The following is a 13,158-nucleotide window of genomic DNA, read 5'->3' on the forward strand; positions in this document are numbered from 1 at the left end:
CCTATAACTTCCATGCACTGAGCCTCAGTTTCTCCACCCACAACCAAACGCCTGATAAGATAGGGGGTTGTGAAGATTTGAATCAGACAATATGTGTAAAGCCACAGTCTGCCTGGCATAGAGTTTGTGCTCCAAAAGTCATTTTGTTTACTTGAAAGATCAAATCTATGACTTGAACAACTTTTGCTTTCTCCATTGTCTCTGGAGATGACTGGAGGTAACTCATCAGCAGTGACTTGTCTTACCAGGAGAAGTGTTTACCTCTGGCCCAAGGTTTAGATCTTTCTTGTCCCAGATGGAGCAGTACTCAACAGGTTTCATGATTCATCTCAGAAGTCTCACAAAGGGATGCCGAATTCTATTTTTTCCGTTTGCATGATAATAGTTACCCTCAAAGAGCTTTGCAGTCCTTAGTTAGAGGAAGTAAAACATGGCCCTGTTAAGTAGATTTTTTTTTATTATTCCCATTTAATTAGATGGAGGGACAGAGGGGCACTTGCTGTGAAGGTATCACCCCAAGGCACCCTGTGCTGCACAAAAGTAGAATAAGATGGACAAGCATTTTTCTTCACTGGGTCCAGAAGCCAGAAAAACACAGGACCAATAAGCATGCTGGCAGAGCAGAAATGGGATGACTGGGGAGGCTTAGCTTATTGGTAGGAGATGGATGGGAACCCTGAAGTCCATTATTTTGAAGAACAAAAGGAAAGCTCCAGGTTTAGAACTAAAATCTGAAAGTTGATCAATACTTTGGGTGGTTAAAAGTCATAAACAATGGGGAAAACTCAGCAGGCATGATCGCACACTGACGTTTTTCTCAGATTCAGAGGCCTAATGGCTCGTTGCTACTTGCGAAAATGTTTAATATCAATAAATTAGCAGGAGGTGGCTGAAACAAGATGCTAACCCCCTCCTCAGTAGGCTCAAGAACCTGTTTGTGGACCTTCCAAAGCATTCCTGTAAATGAAATAATAAGAAAATTAGTTCATGTATTTTATTCACTCATGTATGGCACTATCTCTAGACAATGCCTATTTGCTCCCAAAAAGGGGAATATTGGTGTTCCAAAGAGTTTAAGTCTGTGTGACAAGTAGGAATTTTTTTTTAGACACGTCTACCTTTTTTCTTCAAATATTAAAATATTTATGGGGTGAAAGGAGGCTGGTTGACGACTTGGTTTATTTAGGATTAGAAATTACTGTTTTGTTTAAACGTGGCTTTCATGCTTAATTTAGCATTTAGAACTTTCCCACCTTCCCCTTCCAAACATATTTCCTGTTGCCCTCTTCACAAAGGTACCCCTTCTTCACTTCACCACGTACCAGCTGCCAGCACTGGCCTTTTCCCATCCCTTCCTACTGGGCCTCGTCCTTACTATGAAGGTTCTAGAAGAATGCACCTTCCTGGGGAAACTTCCCTGAACCAGCAGCCAGAAACCAGCTCTCCTTCTGTTGAATTCCTCTAGTCTTTTCTCTGTACCTCTTAAATGGCCAGATGCTCTGTCTTGTTTCAGTTGCAACTGTCAAATATACTTTCTTAAAAGCTTCCTGGGGACAGGAGCCTGGCCTGGCCGGCCTTCGTATTCTCTACCACACTTTACACACAGTAGGTGCTCAGTGGATATTTGCTGAATAAGCGCACAAACCAAGGTACAAATGAATCCAAATGGTTGGCATGTACACCAGTTAATTTTCATAGTAGCTGTGACCACAGAATAACAATATGCGAAGTACTACATCTGGAGCACAGAAAAGAAATTGATGGGCATGTAAGGACACCCTATTTCCAACTAAAATGGTGAAAAGATAAAATTAAATTTACTTCTTTGTGTGTGTGTGTGTCTTTTTAGGGCTGCACCCAGGGCATATATATGGAAGTTCCCAGGCTAGGGGCCGAACTGCAGATCTACACCACAGTTCACAGCAACGCTGGATCCTTAACCCACTGAGTAAGTCCAGGGACTGAAGCCGCATCCTCATGGATACTAGTCGGGTTCACTACCACTGAGCCACGACAGGAACTCCAAGATTATATTTGCAGCCCCAGCCCCCACTCCCATCACTCCCATCACCAGCTGTTACAGCTCATGTAATTTATTGTTTACAGACTAGCTCTTATGTTACTATAATTTGTTTATTTTTGCTTTACTGTTGGTTCCTTTGAAGTTTAAAAGCAGACATGAAAACACCGCAGGGTGAATGTGGGCTGTTGTGGCTGGAGCTGGGCTCCCACATCTCAGGCGTGTTGGTGAAGGTCATTCCTTTTCTCAGTGCCTAGCACAGAATGAAATATTCCTGACTTTCAAGATTAATCCAGTGGCCAGCATCCACTGGAGAACTGCGGGGCTATTTGTCAACTAGCTTTAAATATTTTATGGCAAATGCTCTATTACAGAAAATAGGTCCTTTTGCCATCAATTTCTCAACATCGATACACTCTTTGTTGTAGTGAGAAACAGTCCCCGTTGTAGTTCAAGCCGTGTTTCTAATGAAAAGATACCTCGTCTGGTTAAAGAGAAAACATTGGCTCTTCTGGGGTAGTGCCAGGCATAACTAGAGGGCAAAGCTGAGAAACAGTGCATTTCCTCCAGAGGCGCGCAGGCAGCTCAGGGTAAGGTTATTAAGCAGACAGCTCAGATGCCGCAGGTAGCAGCCCAGCCTCTGAACAAAAGGAGTCCACACCTGGGGTGCAGACAAAGGAGGCCGCCTCGGCTACCCAATTCTCCGTTCACACTGCCTGCTGCTGGGGACCCCTAGTGGCCACACGACGCAAACACAGGTGTTCCTGAATCCTCTCTGAGATGTGGAGGGGTCCATGTGTAATGTTAAAAAGTTCACTCAACTTCTTTCTCTCTCTGACACACACACACAAGATGGCAATGCCTCCCACTGGGACATTTTCCCACCAGCCTCCGTGGATAAGCATCCTGGTACAACTTGAAAGTAGGGTTTAGTGTCAAGAGTACAGGCAGATTACTCAAGCTCTCTGCCAAATTTAGCCCCTATAAGAAAAAAGAGGATGGAGTTCCCACTTTGGCTCAGCAGATTACAAACTTGACCAGTATCCATGAGGATGCGGGTTCGATCCCTGACCTTGCTCGGTGGGTTAAGGATCCAGCGTTGCTGCAAGCTGCAGCGTAGGTTGCAAATGCAGCTCAGATCCGATGTTGGTGGGGCAGTGGCGTAGGCCTGCCGCTGCAGCGGCAGCTCCAATTCGACCCCTGGCCTGGGAAATTCCATATGCCCCAGGTGCAGCTCTAAAAAAATAAAATAAATAAATTAAGAAGGGGAGAAAATTAGCATTAGCTGAGTACTACTGCTGCAACTTTTATTACCACTTAGCACGTTCCCTGCCACGAGCGCTATAGAAAAACCTCACCTTCCACACAGTAATCATTTCCTGGGTGCTGGGCCGTGCCGTGCACTTTATGTTCACGATTCTGAAGCGAGAATCATGGTCTCCATTTTCCATTCCGGGAAACCAAAGCCAAATAATTTTTGTCGTATTGTAATCAAAATGAACAACAATCCTAGTGGTAGGTCTTATCATCCCTACTTTGCTTGGTTAAGAAAACCCCAAATGAGAGAGAGTACATAATTTATCATGGTTACAGGCATCGGTTTTAACCCAGCTTTGGCTGATTCTTTTCAGAACACACGAGAAGAAAATTTACCCTTTAGATTTTATTTGAATTTTCTGCTTTTTTGGGTAAACATTTTCCTATTTGAGCCTTTGCTTGGGTGAGAAATGAAGACTTTTTTTTTAAATATTTTTTAGGGCCCAACCCACAGCATATGGAGGTTCCCAGGCTAGGGATCGAACCTGCGCTGTAGCTGCCAGCCTACACTAGAGCCACAGCAATTCGGGATCCGAGCCACGTCTGTGGACTACACCACAGCTCATGGCAACACCGGATCCTTAACCCACTGAGCAAGGCCAGGGATCAAACCCGTGTCCCCATGGATGCTATTCGGGTTTGCTAACCACTGAGCCACAACTGGAACTCCCCAATTCTGCATTTCTAACAAGCTTCTGGGTGATGCAGTCGGTGCATCACCACAGGGTAAGTCACAAGGGTCCTAGGGCAATGGTTTGCAATGCTGGGTACCAATCAGTCACCTAGGAGGCTCTCAGAAACCCCAGTGTCCTGACCCCAGGACAATCAAACTGAAATCTCTGTGGGTGGGAACCAAACATCAGGTTTGTTTGTTTTAATAACTCCTTGGAGAATCCAACATACTGCTGAGATTTGGAGCCACTTATGGGAAAAATGGAATTTAGAAAAGAGATAATAGGAGTTCCTGTTGTGGCTCAGCAGTGAGCTGTGGTGTAGGTTGCAGACTCTGCTCGGATCTCATGTTGCTGTGGCTGTGGTGTAGGTCGGCAGCAGTGATTTGACCCCAAGCCTGGGAACCTCCATATGCCGCAAGTGCGGCCCTAAAAGGCAAAAAAGGAACGAAGGAAGGAAGGACGGAAAGAAAGAAAAGAACGAAAGAAAGAAAAATACTATCAAAGGAGTCAGTTGGGTATGGCGATTTCGTGATTTTCTTGAGGACTGTCTCTGGCCATAAAGGAAGAGGAAAACTCAGCTTGCGTCAGGCCCTTTTATAAGACCACGTGGCCACAGCCACCGTCATGTAATATGATAGAATAGGATCTAACATTAGGATAAAACTTTCTCAATCTACATGGGGTAATGCAGATTTTAGTCTATGTTATGATTTTTTAAATACAGTTTTCGATGAAAAAGCATCAACAGTAGGCTCTTACCTTAGGGCCACTCCCACAAAAGCTGCCAGCTGTCAGTGAGGCAGATGTTTGCTGGCAAATCCACTCCATCATTTCTCAATCAGAAAGAAGATTAGAAATGGGATTTTTCAGCTCAGATGGGGTTGAAGGGTGATGTTTATGCCGGAGAAATACTTGACGCCGCAGCTAGAGAAATTGCTTTGGGGGAAAAAAAAAAGCCCTCAACTTCTTATGTGTTATGAATATATGAAAATGAAACCCTCAGCTTGGGCAGAAAGAGGCAGTTTCATAGGTGATTGTATTTGACTTCCATGTCCAATGTGGCAGCAGCAGAGAGACAAAAAGAATTCTAGTCTAGTCGTCTTTCTACCCCAAAAATTTATCCTCACCAACACACACTCCCAGGCCTCAGGCTGAAACTGATAAGGGTGACAAGTTAAATAAACTAAAATGTGTAACGCAGTTAATCCATGTATGAGGTTCATTTCATGTGTCACCTTATTTGAGCCATGGGGTGCCCAGCTATTTGGTCAGACGTTATTCTGGGTGTTTTTCGGAGGCTGTTTTTCGATAAAATTTACATTTAAATAGGTAGACCAACTGTCCTTGCAAATGTGGGTGGGGCCCATCAAATCAGCTGAAGACCTGAATGGAACAAAAAGGATGGTTCTCCCCTAAGAGAGAATTCTTCCCCAAAGCCTTCAGACTCAGACACCAGTTCTTTTCTTGCCTTTGGATTTGATTTGAAATATTGGCTCTTGGAGTTCCCATCATAGCTCAGCAATAATGAACCTGACTAGTACTCATGAGGACGTGGGTTCCACCCCTGGCCTTGTTCAGTGGGTTAAGGATCCAGCATTGCCGTGAGCTGTGGTGCAGGTCACAGACATGGCTCAGAGCTGGCATTGCTCTGGCTGTAGTGTAAGCTGGCACCTACAGCTTCCATTCGACCCCAGCCTGGGAAAGTCCATACGCCCTGGGTGGGGCGCTAAAAAGACAAAAAGAAAAAAAAAAGAAATATCGGTTCTTTCTAGGTCTTAAGCCTGTTGGCTTAAGACATAAGCCATCAGCTCTCCTAGGGATCTGTTTTGCTGACTCACATTGCATATCTAGAACTTAGCAGCCTCCACTAGCATAAGCCACCGTATATAAAGGAATTGGCTTGGCATAAATATATGTTTACATACACATTCTGTGGATCTGTTTAGCTGGGGAAACCTGACCAATAATTCACACAGGTAATTTCTTTATGTATGCCTCCAGATTTTCAAATTATATATAATATAATATAATGAGATTTGTATAGTCAGTGATTTTTTTTTTTTTTTTTTTTTTTTGCTGCAGGGTGCAGTGGCTTGATGTGGGATCTTAGTTCTCAGACCAGGGATTGAACCCGGGCCACAGCAGTGCAAGTATCGAATCCTAACCACCAGGCCACCAGGGAACTCCCTAATCACTGATTTTTAAATTGTGTGTTCTTAAATGAACAACAGGAAGGGTCATATCCTCTCACATCGAAAGTGTCTATACTTCAGAGCAGTGCTGCTCCTCAAACTTTAGAACCCACGAATATGAACTGCAAAGCTGTTAAAACAGGGTCCCATGCTCTGAGATTCTGATTCAGGTTTGGGGTGGGGGCTGAGCGTCTGCATCTCACAAACTCCCAGGTGATGCTAGTCCATGGACCCTGCTCTGAGCGACAAGGTCTATGATGGCTGTAATAGGGATCACGGCCCCTTTCCAGGGGCCTGTGTTTTACTCTCCACTTCCTGTGTTTATACCACCAATTCGCTCCTTAAAAAAATTCCACCATGATGTGCGGTTTCCTTTCTACCTGGCTGAGTCTGGTGGGCAACAAGGGTGTTTCGCCTGTTTTTGTTTTTGTTTTTTTTGCATCCTCCTTCCCCAAGAACCTTTCCTATAACAGAATTTCAAAAATGTTTGTAGACTCCAACTGAGTGTTTATCTTTGTTCTACTTTCCCAAGCCATTTAAAGGCAGCGGGCTGTCCTGATTTTGCACACAAAAGGGCAGGAGCAGAATGAACACAGTCAGATGCCGTCTGATATTTGCTTCTGCCCTGTCCAAAGAATTTAATCTTCTATAAGCCTAGTTCCCATTCTCTTTGGGGCGGCCATGTCAAGAATCTTAATGTTTCATACCATCGTGTGATGTTAAAGCCTTTTCTATTGAACCCTAATGATGGAGAGGGAGACCCAGTTCACTCCATGTCTATTTCCAGACTTGCACGTCAGGAACGGTTTAGACAAAAATGTTTCAATGTTGAACTGCCTTTTTCAGTTTTGATCCAAATGTGTAACACTGGGTAAAAATATCCTAGGGTTGTACATGGGTCATATCGACTGAACTTGTCAAGTAGTTAAATGTGATGATCTGGCAAGATGCTGCTGATCTGGCAAGACTTAGGGAGAAGTTCTGAACGATACTGCAACTTTATACATTGTCCTTCTGATCTGAGTCTTCATCTGCCCACTCTGTTACACCCTGTGTATCACACCACAATGTATTAATGGGTACCTTCGTCCCTTAATGCTGTTTGTGATCTTATTTTATTATTGCTAGACAGAACACTTCAGGTTCAAGCAATTCTTTCAAGGCATTCAGAGCAGAAATCTGCCACCACTGCTCGCCTTCCTCTGCCCTCCTATTTGTCAAACTCTATCATTACCTTCTCTTTTGCACACAGCATCCTGTCATAGTCTCATAATAGAAGTTCAGCTTGTTTGCATATGCATTTGCATGTCTTCATTAAGAGGAAGATGGCAAAGTGATTAATGAGGGTTATTTCTCATTTCGCAAAAGAAATATGTCTGTTTCTTTATAGCCTGCATTCAAAGCACTGAAAGCAGCCGTTATAAGTTAGTTTAACATCAAATCATTTGCAGCATTTATGTTATTGAAAATGTTTTCTCTTGTAAAAATAACCATGCAAACTGTAGATGTGTTAGAAGTAAAAAGACATGAGCAACAGAAAAGGCAAATCGTCCACATTCCCGCCAGCATGAGCACGAACATTAACACTTTCGTTGTATTTTTCTCCCTGTGGGGGTTAGCAGTTTAGCAGTCTGCTTTTTTGCAGTTTATGTTATGGAGGCATATAAATATACATGTGTAAAATACTTTGTTAAGACATATATCAAAAGTGGTTAACTCAAAAAAAAGTGGTTAACTTAGGCTGAAATTATTAATTTTCTATATTGTGTCATTTAAAAATTATTATACTTTACTTTTATATGGGAAACACGAAGAAAGCTACCTTTGTTTTGGAATAAAGGAATAAAGCTGTGTGAATATTCATCATGTCATTACATATTCTTAATGAGTTTTTTTTTTTTTTTTGGTCTCTTTGTCTTCTCTAGGGCCGCACCCATGGCATATGGAGGTTCCCAAGCTAGGGGTCCAATCGGAGCTGTAGCCGCCAAGTCTACGCCAGAGTCACAGCAATGTGAGAGCCAAGCCACATCTGTGACCTACACCACAGCTCACAGCAACGCTGGATCCTTAACCCACTGAGCGAGGCCAGGGATCGAACCTGCATCCTCACGGATGCTAGTCGGGTTCGCTAACCGCTGAGCCATGACGGGAAATTCTTAACGTAATTTTTAATGGCTGTATAAAATTCCATGGAATGAATTTACAATAACTTAATTCATTATTCTTCTGTTGATTAAAATTTAAATTATTCCGTAGTTTTTGCTTTTTGTGAATTACGTTGGGATAAAAATCTTTGCACAGGGAGATCCCCTGCAAAAATAATGTACTTTAAAGAGATAATTCCTTTACGTTTTTCTCTCCTATGCATTTTTCTTGCTTGCTTTTGCATTAATAGAATTTTTCTAATTCGATTCTTCTCTTTTCATTTAAAGAGTTTCAATTTGTTTGAAATTTACCATAAATATTTTTACAGATATACTTTCAGTTTAACAAAGCTTAGTGTTAGTCTATATCCTTACTGTACAGACCAAAAATAAGAGGGCATGAGGTTGCTTTAACTCTAGTTACCTGACGTCTTATGTTTTGCACCTCCTTCTAGCATTTTAGATCAATCTTTTTTTAAAAAAAAAAAACAACTGGAAATTAGACATTATCGTTCATTTTACAATGTCACTGTTTAGGTTTAAACAGAAGTTTCTCATCTTCTTTGCTCACAACTCTTTCTTGCACTTGACTTTCCTCTGTATTCTTTTTTCTTCTTCCTAAAGCACATTCTTTTAAAGTTCCTTTATGAGAATTTAATAGTCATCCCTTTCAATTTTTGTCTGTAAATGTCTTCATTTTATCTTTTTTTTTTTCTTCTTTTTCCTTTTTTAGGGCCGCACCCACGGCATATGGAGGTTCCCAGGCTAGGGGTCCAATTGAAGCTACAGCTGCCGGTCTACACCACAGCCACAGCACCATAAGATCCGAGCCACGGCTGCGCCCTACACCATAGCCCATGGCAATGCCAGATCCTTAGCCCACTGAGCGAGGCCAGGGGTTGAACCCACAACCTCATGGTTCCTAGTCAGATTCATTTCTGCTTCACCACAACAGGAACTCCTGTCTTTCCTTTTGAATAAAAACGTGGGCTTGTAGAATAAAGCTGACGGTTAATTTCCTTCAGCACTTTGAATACACTATTCCACTGTGTTCTGACAAGTTTTCTTGTCAACAAGAAGTTCATTATTAATCTAATTATTGTTCCTTTTCTGGCAATATTCTTTTGGCTTTTTTTATTGTTTTTAAGAATGTTTTTTTCCTCTGTCTGGCCATTCTGAAGCTTTCCCACAGCATGCCCAAGTGTGATTGGATTTATCCTGTTCAGGATTCACTGGCCTTTCTGAACCTGAGAAGTCTTGTCTTTTTCCAATTCTGGAAAACAGCTATTATCTCTGAATATTACCTATTCAAAAGCCTCAGTCATTTAGACACATATTAGAGTGTCTCATTATTTCTCAATATTTCTTAACCTTTTCTTATTTTTTATTTATTGGTTTCTCTGTGCTCTTCTGTGGGTAATTTATCCTCCACTAATTTTCTGCTGGTTATCAATCAACTAAATATCAATTTATCTAACCTGCTATTTATCAACTGAATTGAATATATAACTTCAATTCTTTAGTTATTTGCTTTTAGAAGTTCACTCTGTCATTTTCCAAGTCTATTGGGTTGTTTTTCCTAGCCTCTTGCTCCTTTATCATCCTGTGGATTCTCTCTTACATTCTTCTAACGCTGTGCTGGGAATTTTCTTTCTGGCCCTTCCAAATCCACACCCTACCCTGCTCTGTACCATGGAGGCTGATCAGCTGGACCACATGGGTAGATGCATTCCCTCGTCTAGATGGGCTCTGGCTCCTCTCTCATGACTAGCAGAACTTTGCTTTCTATTGGTGCAGCTTTCCAGAAGCATCAGGGCACGGCTGTAGCATCCTCCTCCTGCATCCTGTGCCACCAAAAAGGATTCTCTCCTGCCTTTTACCTACCCCCAGTTTTTCTCCAAAGTGCCAAGTGGAGACCAAGGAGAGGTGCTTGGGGGTGGGTACACATCCCTTGGGGCCCCCGTTATTCTAAACTGATATATACCAGTCCACTCAGCCTTTAGGGATTCTTCTTCTTCTTCTTATTTCTTCTATGGTAGCCGCCTCTTCCTCCTGCAAGATGTCAAAGGTAGAACAACTCATGTGTCCTGACTCTCCCTGGGGGGAGGGACTGTTTACTCTTTGAAATTCAGTTTCCTGGTTTCCGGTGACCTCAGCCCTCTGATGAGTTCAGGAAAACTATGATTGGTTTTGTACACTGTTCAGCATTTTCCTGTTGTCAGGATGGGAGTGACACTCTCTCGCAGCTTTCCACACCCCAAGCAGGAGTGGAATTCCCAGTGTAGTCCTAAGGGCACCACCCTTCACTTCCCAAGCACCTGGCAGAAGCCTCAGGGCAATGCCAGCTGCAGGGATCACTGCCTCTCTGGGTTCTTGCTGTCTCATTTTGCTGACCTGAGAGGATTTCCCTTATTTTTCTATAAGCTCTGGCATGCATTTAAAGACTTTTTAAACAAATGATCTTAGCCAGCATTTTTACGTGGTATGTACCTGAAAATCTCTTCCACGCATCGAGTAAGTCATATAGCCAGAACCAAAACTTTTATGTTAAAATTTTAATAAATTACTTTTTCCTTAGTAAGATGAATTATTCTCAAAATTATTGATTAGAAGGCTGCGTAAGTCAAAAAGCAGTGGTTAATGTGAAATTAATATTTTAAATATGGAATCCATTAATGTAAAAGATTGACTTTACTAAGCTTTTCTTAAATACTCTTAAATACTCTAAAAATTCAATTTGTCTAGAGGATGTTAACATGAATAATTTAAAATTCATTTTCCAACTGCAAGGGAAAGAATATCAACTTTGAGGATTCAAAGGGTTAGTTATTTTTAACAATTTTTTGACAGATGATGAATGGATGGTTATTGATGACAGATAAACAGATGGATAGATTGTTGCTATAGTATAGTAAGATACACTTTAGACATTGATCTTACCATAAACAAAAGTAAGCCTAAGTTTCAAAGTCAGAGGATTCTTGGGTCAGAAAGTTCGTCAACTTGGAGTTCCCGTCATGGTGCAGTGGAAGCAAATCCGACTAGGAACCATGAGGTTGTGGGTTTGATCCCTGGCCTTAGTGGGTTGAGGATCCAGCGATGCCGTGAGCTGTGGTGTAGGTCGCAGATGCAGCTCGAATCCCACGCTGCTGTGGCTCTGGCGTAGGCCAGCTGCTGTAGCTCCGATTAGACTCCTAGCCTGGGAACCTCCATATGCCGCGGGTGTGGCCCTAAAAGGACAAAAGACAGAAAGTTCGTCGACTAGATATAACCAGTCAAGTAACAGAAATTGGCTGAGATGCCTACAGCACCCATGCTACCAAGACCACTGTGGGACTGAATCCTAGAGAGAAGCTGCTGCTGCGTTTAAGGACCTAGTAAGATGTCTCATTAAAGGACTGGATCATTGCATGAACTCCCCAAATAGGAAAGCCAGATTCTTCTTGGATTCCGTTTGGGAGGCCCATCTACCCCGGTATGTTAACAGGCTCCATCAGACCCTACCTCTGACTTGGCTGATCTGGATGGTTGGCTTCTCCCTCCTTGGTTGTTCCCAGAGTGTTCTCCTGTGCACGGCCCATGCCGAGTTCTCAGCTGAGGAGGGCAAGCTTTTCAGACAGAACCGACTGCTCTCTATAGTCACGCATATAGGAATGGGAGGCTTCCCTCCAAATCAACATTTTTTTTTTGACCTTGGGAAAGTTATTCATTTATTTTTTTAATGATTTTTATTTTTTCCATTATAGCTAGTTGACAGTGTTCAGTCAATTCTCTACGCTACAGCAAAGTGACCCAGTCACACATACACATACACATTCTTTTTCCCACTTTATCCCCCATCGTGTTCCATCCTAAGTGACTCGATATAGTTCCCAGTGCTATACAGCAGGACAAATCAGCTCTTAAGTTTCACGTGTGGGAACTCTGTGTGAGGGCAGGCTTGAAAGCTTCAGTTACGACTGCTTCACTTCTTCAAAATGAAGGATTCGCTACCTTATTTTTGGTGTTTCCCTGCTCGTCTCTGGAGGCTTCCCAGAGATGCCCTCATTCTAATCCCCAGAACCTGTGAACAGGTTACGTACATGGCCGAAGGGACTTTGTGGATGTGACTGAGGTCACAGATCTCGAGATAATCTTAAAATTGTCCTAGATTCCAAGTGGATTCAATCTAATCAAATGAGTACAGTGGTCCCCCGTTTATCCATGGGGGATACAGTCTGAATTCCCCAGTGGCTGCCTGGAACTGCAGATAATACTGTACTTCATACATACTGTTTCTTCCTCTGCATACAAAGCTTAATGTATAGATCAGGCACTACAGCGATGAACAATAACTAATAATAAAATAGAATGATCATAACAATACACTGAAATAAAAGTTACAGAAATGTGATCTCCCTCTCAAAATGTACAAATTTAATGCCTTTTCCACTTGAACTAAGCACTGGCCATGACTGTGGGCATAACTTTTGCAGTATGAGATTCGAGAGAAAAATCAGCCTAAATTTCTTTTTCCTTCGTCAGAATTTCACAAACAGAAGTTTTTTTTGTTTTTGTTTTTGTTTTTGTCTTTTTGCCATTTCTTGGGCCACTCCCGCGGCATATGGAGGTTCCCAGGCTAGGGGTCGAATTGGAGCTGTAGCCCCCGGCCTACGCCAGAGCCACAGCAACGCGGGATCCGAGCCGCGTCTGCAACCTACACCACAGCTCACAGCCACGCCGGATCCTTAACGCACTGAGCAAGGGCAGGGACCGAACCCGCAACCTCATGGTTCCTAGTCAGATTCGTTAACCACTGCGCCACGACGGGA

The sequence above is a fragment of the Phacochoerus africanus genome, chromosome 16 (genome assembly GCF_016906955.1).
Source record: "Phacochoerus africanus isolate WHEZ1 chromosome 16, ROS_Pafr_v1, whole genome shotgun sequence".
Lineage (NCBI taxonomy): Eukaryota > Metazoa > Chordata > Mammalia > Artiodactyla > Suidae > Phacochoerus > Phacochoerus africanus.